This window comes from Pelecanus crispus, chromosome 5 (assembly GCF_030463565.1).
Source record: "Pelecanus crispus isolate bPelCri1 chromosome 5, bPelCri1.pri, whole genome shotgun sequence".
NCBI classification, from domain to species: Eukaryota; Metazoa; Chordata; class Aves; order Pelecaniformes; family Pelecanidae; genus Pelecanus; species Pelecanus crispus.
This window is the reverse complement of record NC_134647.1, coordinates 49,977,297-49,989,625: the sequence shown is the minus strand read 5'-3', so window position 1 is coordinate 49,989,625 and position 12,329 is coordinate 49,977,297.

The following is a 12,329-nucleotide window of genomic DNA, read 5'->3' as shown; positions in this document are numbered from 1 at the left end:
GATGCAGCCAGAGGTCCACATCATATCTGCTGCCCCTTCCTGCCCCACAGGCTCCTGGCCCCCAGACGAGCATGATGTCAGGCTCCTTGAACAGCTGGGAGTCTGGACACCAAGTGCTGTCCACTGATGACCACTCATGCTCAGTGCCTGTTTGCCCAACCTCATGCTACTCCTCCTCTGTTTCTCCCCTTCCTTGACCTTTCTGTTGGCATCCTTCCTTTGCTTGTGCCATCTCCTTTTTTGTCCTCTTCCTATGCTGTCTGTTTACTTCTTTGTTGCCTTTCTCCTCTTCCTCCCATTACCCCACCACCTCCCTTTGCTCCATCTTTGACTCTGCCTCCTTTTGATGTTTTTTTTTTCCTACAAAAGGAAAGAAATCCACCACAGTGCTGATGCTTTTTTTTCTCTGCTGTGTTGTGTCTTTCTGAAAAGGAAACCCTTCACATGAGGGTCTGTGTTGTTTCTTTTGTTTCCAGGCCACAAAACCTGCCCCCTGTGGAGGCCTCTGGGCACCATGACAATATAAATAGCGATAATTAATGGAGCACTGCATGTACAGAAGAGGTGGGAGAACTGACGACATGGGGCTGACATTTGGGAACGTATATGGCGATTAATGAAAGGCTGCTGAGATGTTTCTCCTGCAATTGCGGAAGCATTTACCGCTTCAGACTGCTGTTAACTCCCAGGAGTCATCCATTAACACACAAGCAAGGCACAGAGCTACAGGTATTTAAATATAGAATAAATCTATGCATAAGCAAGTTTAATGAATGATAGCCACAGATGGAAGTAAACACGTTAGGCCACATCCTTGTAAGCTCTGCCCATTTGCTGTTGGCCAAAGTAAACACCAGCCAAGGCCTTACGGACTCTAAATTGCTTTTCCATACAGCAATGTCTATCAACATGTATCTGTTGGCAGTATGTGATGAACAAGCTCACAATGCAATACACTTTCCCATATCTTTCTTCCAAAATGTCCCCACCTGAAAAGAGGTATTTCTGGGTTTCCTCTGGCATGCTGTGGCAACATACATTGATGCCACCACCAAGTGTGCTTGTGGCACTCTTCAAAAGACACTGAGCTGAGCAGTGAAAGCTGTCCATGAAGACATGAAGATAGCCTTTACAGGAAACTTCTCAAGGGCTTTGTGCCTGCAGAGAGCTCTGCTAGAGGAGAGGGGAGTGAGGAGACACGGGGGAGTGGGAGGAGGGAGCAGGGAGCTCTTCCACCTGCATCCCAGAGCTGCCTCCCTTCTCCAGGCTCCTGGAGTGGCAGTCAAAACCCAATACATTTAATTTAAATCTACACAGGCTGCACAGTCAGGCTGTCAGTGCACTGTCTTGCTGCAATGACACCCGAGACCAGCCCCACTGCTATTAGGCAGAAGCAGGTCTCTTATTTCTAGTTCTTCCCATCTTCCCTGGCACCCGTATGCCCGTTTCCTGACCCTTGGGTGATACACTTAACTTGGTGCCCTGTATGGATGTCCTTTGAGAGATGTATAGAAGGTGTCAGGGATTTCCTTACACTTTGGATGTGCTGGGGTCACCCTGTCACGCGTGTTGTAACACTGTGTTGTTCGCACCACTGACACCGCAGCATCACTGTTGCTCTGTGGTGGTAGCCCCAAGGACCACGGCATCACATAGGGTTTTTTTTTTGTTTATATTCCCAACTTTCTCATAACTCTGAGATCATTTCCAACCACACAGGCAGCCCGAGTCTCCATCTTCTGTTGAACAAAAGGTTGTCCAGTTTCCTGCGTGGGGGCCGCTCTGTGGATGAACTTTGCTCAGTGACTGCATGGTTTAGGTCCAGCATCAGCCTGACCCCCCGGCACTTCAGCGCTTTGTTTTCCACCGGCCTCTGGGAACAAGGGGGAGGAGGGAGACGTGATGGTATGCCAAAGCTTGCGCTCCTACAACCTGCTCTCCTGTGTGCCCTGAAGTGCATCAGATACACCACATAGGGTTAAAATGGGTTTGGTATGAACAGTTGATTAACCAGGTTACTCTATCTTCCATGAGCCTATGTAAGAAAGGCTAGCAAAATAGTCTAGAACAAACAAATAGAGGTTTTTTTTTCACTAGCCAATTTAAGTATATTTGTTTTGCTTCCCAGAGGCACTTTCGCTGTGCTGCCAGCATCACTTTTTGTGCTTGACAATGACTCTATTTTGCATATAGGGTGATTTTTAAAAGCTTTCTCCTTTTCCCAATTCACTTGAGGGTGGTATAAAATATCTCTAGCCTTTTCTTAGGCTTCTGTCTCCCGAACAACTTATACATACCATTTTAAACATCTTTTTTCTGTGATAATTTAAGAAACATTCAAGCAGTGCAATCATATTTTGGCCACGGTCCTTCTTTTTAGAGCATAATGGGCCTGGGAGTATGCTGTCCTGTCCAGACAATCCTATTGCAGCCAACTGGCCCAAATAACTGTATTACAGGCTTCCCTTGTATGACATTCATAACCTCTTTTTTTTTGCCAAAATATTTCCCTGGTCTCGTGCAAAACTGGCACAAGTGCTGCTTTGCTCTGAACTCAGCTCTTCGGTGCTTCTGTTCAACAGGTGGGTTTCCCCATGGGAGGTGGGTGAGCTGGGTTTGGCAACTTGCCAAATTCCCCTGCTCTTTCCCACCGTCTTGCAAATCACAAAGGGCAGGAAAGGGAGGGGAAAGCCAGGATACAGCAAGTGTGGTCACCAGAGGAATAAAGGCAATGTTTGGCTACTTGCCTGCTGTCTTCTGGACCCGATTAGCAACTAACCACATTATAATTTGGGGGATGGAGAGATCATGAAAGGTTCACTGACAACCAGTGACTCTCCGGAGCATTTCAGCAAGGGACAGCTGGTCAATTATTGCATCTTTTCTGTAACTGTGATGTCTCGCTGACTTTCTGATCCCAAAATCGGCTTCGTGCTGAGGTTGGTTATTCTATACTTTGCTTTTCCAGGAAAGCTGCTTTTGCAGACAAATTCCTTTCTGTGAAGTATGAGGTCACTTATGAAGTGAGAGAACATTTGCACGGACTAGCGGTAGGCAGGAAAAGATTTGTCATCCTACAGAATTCTCCCATTCTATGATGGAAGAGAAATGGAAACTTGAAATTGTATTTTTTTAAAATGAAAAACCAAGGAAGGAATCAGCGGGGAAAGAGTGATCCTACAGCAGTGAACTCAGCAGTAGTTAATGTACTTACCTGGAGGATTAAGGCATTGCAAAGGCTTATCCTGAGCACCTGTCCAAGAGCCTCCATGAGAGGGTAAACCTCCGCATTATCTGTCAAATGGAGGGGAGGGGGAAGGTCTCAGCTGTGTTTTGACAAAGAAATTCCTTGCTAGACCTGAGAAATATTTCCCAAGGACAGTTTAGTTGAACTTGGCTTGTGTCTGTAAAAATACTACATTCCAACAAGATTTGTCCAAAAATTTCCACCAGGCTCAAGTGGAGATATTTCCTTGCTTCCCAGAATATGAAAGAGGTGGAAACAACCTCATATTTTCTAGGGGGGGGGGGGGGGGGGGAAGTGTCTTCCAGTTCTGAATGAATGTGGCTCCACATGTCCACTGCTTACTCATCATGAGTCCACTCAATAACCTTAACATTATTAAGCAAAATAAACTTTCTGATGAAGATGCTTTTGTATGAGATCAGGAAAAGTCCAGGACCCAGCTTGAAAAAGGTGACTAGTGAGTTTCTGCAGTGCTGGCTGTGGCCCATGATGTCTGAAAAGAGCTACTTTATTATTGTGTCTGCAAACAGTGCTTGTTTGTTTAACGGCTGTGTTGATGGGGAGGGGGGGTTAAAAATTGGCTAGTGATGTAGGGATTTTATAAGTAGATTGGCAGTATGTTAAAAAAAAATCAAAAAAGAAATGAGAGTAAAATACTGCATTGCTTATCTAAATGTTAAACTCAACCAAGGGAACCTTAGCTCTGCCCTTTCACGGATTTTTCCTATTGTAGGCCCCTGCTATCGTTAATATACTTGTTTTAAAATCAGTTTAATTTCACCTGCTTTAACTTCTGATACCGTTGTGAAGGAGGGCTGAAGCTGTTTATTGCCTAATATGCATTTCTTTATCTCAATAGGTTTGTATTCCTTTTAAACATTAACTTTAGTTTTATTAATTGCAAACATTCCTATATTATACTCTATTCTAAATTACAGTTGTTCTTTTTCTTATAATATATTCTTGTGTAAATACTGAACAAGAAGCTTAAAACAAATCTTATCATATGCTGCTCTGGAGTGTTTTAAATGATGAAGATTAAAATTGGAAGATATTTATTATAACTTTTACAATTAGATTCAGAGATGAACACCAGTTTTTACCTCACAAAGCATTAAACACAAAACAGTTAAAGTGTTTTTGCAACTGATTTTTCTTTTGCCAGGGCAGTAAATAGCCCTAAATATAGCATAAAAATTAGACTATTTCCTTCTGCTGATTGTCCTTGGTGTTTTGCTGCATTCCCTGAACACAAACGCACACTCCTGCCTGGGCGATAACATGTCTTCACACATAACATGTGTACACACATTGTCTTTGACATCTGCTGAGGAGCTCTGGATCAATGGGCAGCTTTTACAGAGGTCATTTTTGTAGTTCTGGTTTAAACCTGGAAGTTTCTTATCTGTGGTTGATTTGTCTTCTCCCTTTCCATTAGGAATGATCATCATATTCCTTAAAAATAGGTCTGAAGACAGGAATGACCTTTAGGGCAGTGTAGTAGTCTTATAGTAGAAATGAAGGTACCCATAATGCTGAGAAAAACAGAGGCACACCTTAGTCAAACCTGGCATTGACTGAAGATCTGGTGTCTGACCCCAGAGCTGCCCCTGCTTTGTGTCAGAGGTTGGACCAGAGAGCTCCAAGGTCCCTTCCAGCCTGAGTTATCCTCTGATTCTACCATTGCTAGTTGTGTTGATTGCTTATTGTATCACAAATCACACATAAAGCATTTGCCCAAGTCACTGTTAGCTGCAATACCTACATACCACGAAAATAATCTGATAACATTTGCTGGTATATGAAATCTAGGCAGTTATTCTGGTAAGTGAACGTTAGCATGAGATTCTTATTTCAGTCAGGCACATGCAAAATTCATACTTTCTAAATAACAGGAATATGCCATATGCAAAGAAGGTGCTGCATGGCTATTAGCACTTTGGGCAAAAGTTGAGTTGCTAGACAGCTTTCCATTACTCAGGAAGAATGCCTTCCCACTTTGTAGTAAAGAAAAGAAAATCTTCCTTTTTCTACTTCACTACTACTGTGGGAAACCCATCCTGGTCCCTCTGCCCAACAGATACCAAGGTCTTCTGCAGTGTGCTGTGAGATTTGGAGATTGAGGTAACAAGTCCAAAGTCTGAATCCTTGCAGAAGACTCCAGCTGATCACCGTCACCTTCTGATAATAAATGTGACTCAGACATTGTTAGACCAATCTAGATCCAAATTTCCATATTGCTTACAGTCAAGCAGTAAGCTTGTAACAGTGGGACAGTGCTAAATAAAAATCTATGTTCAACCTTGGCTTCAGTCCTTGCCTGGTTGTCAAATTTCTGTAGATTGTCTCCTCCCAGTAGAGAACAAAAACTGGTACAGATATGGACTGCAGCTAAAAGCAGAAAATCCAAGCTTTTACCCAAATTTAAAGTGGTAAAAACTGGCTGAATAAAATAAGCTAAAAAGCAAAATGTTCAGAAGAAATTTACTTTTATGCAACTCATTTTTCAAGTAAATACACTTCTTATCATCTTAGAGTCTGTGCCCTACGGGTTATGAGAAACAGGGAGTGCAGTAAGGAAATGAAGAGGGGATTTTGTTAAGGAACTGAAAGCAGGCATTTAATCATATGAATATGAGCCGGCAGTGTGCCCAGGTGGCCAAGGCGGCCAACAGCATCCTGACTTGTATCAGAAATGGTGTGGCCAGCAGGAGCAGGGAAGTGATTGTCCCCCTGTACTCAGCACCGGTGAGGCCACACCTCAAATACTGTGTTCAGTTTTGGGCCCCTCACTACAAGACAGACTTTGAGGTGCTGGAGCATGTCCAAACAAAGGCAACGAAGCTGGTGAAGGGTCTAGAGAACAAGTCCTCTGAGGAGTGGCTGAAGGAACTGGGGTTTAGTCTGGAGAAAAGGAGGCTGAGGGGACACCTTACTGCTCTCTACAGCTACCTGAAAGGAGGTTGTAGTGAGGTGGGTGTTGGTCTCTTCTCCCAAGTAGCAAGTCATAGGATGAGAGGAAATCGCCTCAAGTTGCATCAGGGGAGGCTTAGATCGGATATTACTAAAAATTTCTTCACTGAAAGGGTTATCAGGCATTGGGACAGGCTGCCCAGGGAAGTGGTTGAGTCACAATCTCTGGAGGTATTTAAAAGATGTGGAGACATGGCACTTAAGGACACGGTTTAGCGGTGGAGTTGGCAGTTTTAGGTTTATGGTTGGACATGGTGATTTTAAGGGTCTTTTCCAACCTAAATTAGTCTATGATTCTATGATTAAATTTTTTTGATTCGAAATCAATAGTGGAGTAAGGAGAACTTGACCAAATTTGAGAACTGAGCGTGGCTGTGAACTGAAAGGTGGGGCTGGCTTTGTGCAAGTCATGCAAATCTAGACTAGCCTTAAATCTGATGATGGATTGCTCTTTCAAAGCTTTATTCAAATGGGCACATTTATGGCCATTTAATAATAAGGAATCTTATTAATAATCTCCCATGTTGCCTACCCATTCATGTGCTGAATCATAAGTAATGTAACTTATTTTCTAAAGGAAGGACCTTCCCATGAAAATGGAGCTAGAGGCAAATAAAAATTTTATTAGTCACTCAAGAAAATTTATGTCTTCTTCCAACTTCCAGTTCTCCCAGTAAATTTTATAGTTATTGAGAATGAGCAAGCAGATTTAATGTGATGGGGAGTAGTACATCCTTCTCTCTATTTTTTTCTCAGACCCACCATTATGAAAGTGCTGAAGCAAATAGTTCCTCAGTCTATCTTGTGGTTCCTGCTATGTAAGTGAAGAAAAAAAATTTAAAAAAAAAATACTGTATTAGAGGGTGGTCATGTAGTATCTCACTATGACTGAAAGCAGAAGTGACAGAAATCTCATGGGAAACTTTTCTAGTGAGCTTCCCTGTCCATTTTGCAAAGTCAGGAGATGCAGATAAGCTCTTTCGTTTTTCAGAATTCCGTTCTAAATCTGATATGCAGTTACAGAGCAGTTTTTTCAGATTGTTTCATACTACTAAGCGTCCCAAGGTGCTGTTTTATGTTTAATGACGACTGCAGATTTTTCAGTTCCCTAACAAATTATGTAGGAAAATGGCTTTGCACCTGTCTTTCCATTGCATCCCACTGAAGATGGAGGCTGGAAAGTACCGCTAAAATAGTTGCCCCTTGTTCCTAGGAAAGGACATAAACTTTGCAAATGATGTTTGTAGCTGAACAATGTTACTCAAATCATGTGCAACTTCACCAGTGTCAAATTTGATGTGATAGCTGAAGTCATTGTAGACCTGACTATCGAATAAGCAAATATTTAAGATGATGGTGGCAAATGTTCACTTGTTTGCACAGAAAGTTTAAAGGGACTTATGAGAAATATTTGCAACCAAAGGTGACTGAGGAAGTGACTTTAAAGAAGAAATCATCTTCCTAAAAAATGAGGAACCTTGGGGATTTTAACTCTTTATTCACAAAGCCTTCATTTGAGAAATGGATGGTTTGGATGGTTTTATATGTGCTGTTGCTTTTAAAAATGAGTCTGTGAAACACTATTGATCTTGGCTTACTGGTAAACCATTGCCTGCTCTTATTTTTTCTGTATCTTATTTAAAGTGATATTTTAACTGAAAAGCCTTACACATTTGGCATCTACTTACTAAGTGATACACAGCACTTGCCAGCACTCTGGGGGAGCCCTGGCCTTCAATATCAAACAGAAGATCTCCAGAAATGTTTTCAGAAGTGCCAAAGAGTTGCAGAAACCAAAAACCCGGGCTCTGCTAAGGCAGAGTTGCTTTTTGAAGTCTCATCTCTCGTTAAGTGTTCTGATGTTTGTTTTGTAGTTATGGGAGACACTATCTTAGTCTTCACTGGGGGGTGTTCATATGCTCCTTAAAATTTCCTCAAAATGAGGCAAGCACCCTTCTTCCTTCTTCAGCTGAGGAAGAACTAGTGGAAACTTCAGTATGGTGTTTTATCCATCTCCGTCTACTGAGTAGGAGAGCTTTTATAATTGAATGAAAATCCTTTCTGATACAGAGTGAGGATTATTAAGAACATCCAAGCTTATTTACTATACAGTAATGCCAGCTTGCTTTTGGGATGATGTTATATATTTTCCTTGGCCTGTAAAAGGACCTTCCATTTCATGGTCAGGTTGGGAAATCTTTTGCTTATCATTAAGACTGGGTCAGTTATGATGACAAACACTGAAACATTTCACCTAGCAAACAACTGAAAGAAGCTGGTTTTATTATTCTGGGGCCAGAAATACATCCTGAATTTGCCTGAAATTCTATCAATTTATTGGACACTGAGAAAATTCAGTCCATTTCTAATTTAGAAATGTATTTTTTTTCTGCTTTCACTGAAATTCTCTGCGCTATAAAAATCTCCGCCCTGATTTACACGGAATGGTCTCTACTTCCCTGCCTCATTGGACATAATACCTTTTTAACAGCTTCTCTAAGATGCGATTGGATCATCTCGTGTCACATCCCAGCCTTATGTAAGAACTAGCATTTCACAGCTGAGCAAGCTCAATGCAGTTTTGTTTTAATTATCACCTATGACTGCTACTTAGCAACTCTGCCATTATTTGTTAGGCAGGATTAATTAACATTGTCTAGGCAACAGGCTTGAAAGCCACAACTGAAAGGATATCAAGTTGTGTCAGTTCTCAGGGTAAGGTTTTGAAGCTGCTGGAGAACGTGTCAGTGTCATGGCTTTTAGCTGTGTTTTGTTGCTCTGTCATGGTTCACAGAAGCTTTTTGGGGCTTACAGTCACACTGAACAATTGGTGCTTTTGCAGCCTTGCAGAGCTGGGGTTTTACACCAAAGCTGTGTTGCTTCTCAGGGTCTTCGCCTCACCTTCCATCTCTGAAGACCTGCCAGCATAAATTCAGGAATATCCTTATCAACAGCCACACGTTATGGCATTATGCTAAAGCCGGTATGACTTGCACAATGTTTCCTTGATGAATGTTTATGAAAATATTTTCTTTGGGTAGATTTTCATGGCATAGGGGAAAGCAAGATGAGAGAATGTGCCACTTGGGGAACATGCCTTCTCCCGCCGCCACTCCTCTGCACCATGGTGCTCAGTGTGATGGGCATTGCTTTCACTTTTTTGCCCATTTCAGTGTGTGTGTTTAAAAAGTTTCATGTGCTCTCATAGAAAAGACTACCACAAATGCAGTCCTTTTGCAGAAAATGAATGGGTGTTAAAATTACTTGTCAGCAGGGCAGGTTTGAACAAGGATGCTTGCACACACCTATATCCACTACTGTGTAAGCCTGAAGTAATGAGCTACACCTGGTTACCATGAAAAAATAAAGTGCAGAGCAAGAATGCATTTCCCGCAGGATCCTCCTTTACTTTTTGTGAGTATTTGGTTTTATCCTGAGACAGAAGCATGAACTACTACTTTGCTACTGTATTAAGTAAAGATCTGAGACACTTGCAAGCAGGATGCTCCTAGTTATGAGACACTTTGTATTTCCCCAGTGCCTTTATGATAACAGCTACTAATTAACAGAAAAAAGAATATTAGGATTAGAGTTGGTTAGAAGATGCAATGTATTTTCAACTTTCTGTAGATGTGCCCTGCAATGGGCTAGATCCTCAGCTGGTATGCAGTGGGTTGGTTTGAAAGTAGATGCTCTGAACGTTATTTGCCGCCTTCTCCCAGACCTGAAGTTTCCTTCCGTGCTTTGCTTTCTATCTAATGGCTAATACTCACTGGATAAAATGGCTTGCTTGCCCAGAACAGAGGACAAGCAACCAGCATGAGTGAAACCCTGAGTGCTTTGTACCCTGCCCTCTCCCAATGGTAAACTAGTGAGATCTCACAAACTTTAATATCCTCTCTCTGCTGTTGGTGCTCAGCTCCTGACTTGCCCAGGCCACCTCTGACTATCTGGTTTCTCAAGCTTTAGTGTGGTTGTAAGTGAATGCTGAGATTTTCAGTGCGGTCTCAGGATTTTCAGCCAAGAAAATCCCAGAAAGGAAAATTTGTTTATTTCTTGTGCTACCTTTTTCTTTCTCACTTTCTTGACAACTGCTTTCTTGTTTGTCTAGCTCCTAAATGGCAGAGGAGGAATGTAGTGGTTGGGGATTTTTTTTGGTTGTGATTAGTCTCTTGCCAATATTAATGAAAATGTCTGGACTTACAGAATAAGTAAGCACAGGAGCAACAGGAGATTTTACACTAATTTTAAAAAATAATTATCAGAGGGAAAAAAGTACAATTTGAAACCAATCACGTTCCCTCTCAGTATAATGTTATTTCCAAACTGAGACTCCAGATTAAAGGAAGAGGAGCACTCAGCTCTTTCCAAGGAGAGTTTTTTCCATATGATGTTTCTTTGCAATGCTGCTGCATTTCTGCCTTGCATGGCTCTTTTCACTCCTTTCAGCAAAAAAGTTAGGATCTCTCCATTCACCTCCTTTTCCATGTTTAGAGTATATAGCTACAACCTGCTCCTTTCTTTCCTATATATATATATTCTTGCAACTTGCAGGTTTTTTCCTTACTGGTCTTCCAAAGGAAACAGCACTTCTCTGCAACAGCCTTTTCCAGAGCTGTTCACCTATTTTAGTAGCTGTGAACAGCCAAGGAACAAGTGATGTGTCTGTTCCCCTCTATCTGGGTTCTCTCCTTCCTACCCTTCCTGCAGCTTGGTCAAACTACCTGTTGACTTTTCTGGATTGATGGCATAAGCCAAAGGGGTATTTTCTTGCAAAACAGAAGCTGCTTGTGATAGAAATATCTCCTGAAATCTGGGTAAAGCAGCTGCTTGGGAGCATTAGTGCTCCAGCATAAAAGTCAGAGCACCTTCAGCAAGTGTATCAGAAGTAATAAACCTGGTCAGATGCCTGCGGGGCTCCGACTCAGCGCCTGTAAAGACCTCTTATGCAGTGGGCGAGCAAACAAATGACATATGGCAAAAGCCCTGGGTAAAGGTGATGGTATATGGTGACGTGCTCCCAAAGCACGGAGCTCTTATGCTCCTTGATGAACTTTCCTCCAAGGGTTATGACTTAAATGCTGAGCCCCCCTCCTTTACCGCATTGCCTTGGGTGAAGCAGTTACCTCAACCCAGGCTGGAGAGCAAGTATTTTGCAGGGCAGGTTTCCTCTGAGGAACATTCTTGCCTTTTGTATCATCAGGACATGCCCCTGCTCAGAGGGAAGGAGGAGCTCCTCCACGATCAAGATATCTCATCCATTGTGCACTGAATCTATCTGGACTGGCCCTTCCCTAATTAGGGCGGCAGTCACCTGAAACACCACCTCCACAGATGACCTCGTTGCTGCCTTCTCGCTGCCGCACTTTCCCCCACAGCACCTTGCCATCCCAGTGGCAGCGGCTGAGCCTGTCCTCCTCCCGCTGAAGCGACTGGCCTTGTCTTCGCTTGCTCCCTCGCTCAACTTCCCCTCAAAACAGAAACATGTCAGAAATTAATTAACTTGCAGAGAGAATGAGTTGACTGGTTATTAAAGAAAAAAAATCTCCACATTTTTCATACATGGTCTGCACATGCCTCCGTTCACCCACAGCCTCCATGTGTGGCCAAGAGAGGGACTGGAGTGATAGTCTTGGAAGTGTCCTCAGGATATTGCATTTTTGGGGCTGAAGATGGTCATTGAAGTGATGAGGACTGAGTTTTAAGTTGAGGAGAGTTGCTGGAGGTGTTTAGGTGCCTGGATACAACAGGAATATAAAGGAACTGCACACTGGTGGAGATGGAAAGGAGCTATAGAGCAGAGGCAGGAGAACTGTCATATTCCCAGGGCTGGAGGGTTGTTGGGAATATAGAGCTGTGAGTCACTGGGATGAACCTTGGACCAAAGAGAATTTTGGGTGGCTGGAAGGAAGGTGACTCTGGGTGAAGGACTGTGGCTATGGGGTTGATCACTAGGAAGAGGCTGCAAGAGGACAGGGCACCAATATTGGGATGGAGGAGTATTGGAGACAGTCAACAATGGGATGATAGGGGGGGTCTGAGCACAGAAGGGTGCTGGAGGTGACATTTGGTCAGTGGCTGGGTGGAGGTGGTAGGAGTTGACTGAGGC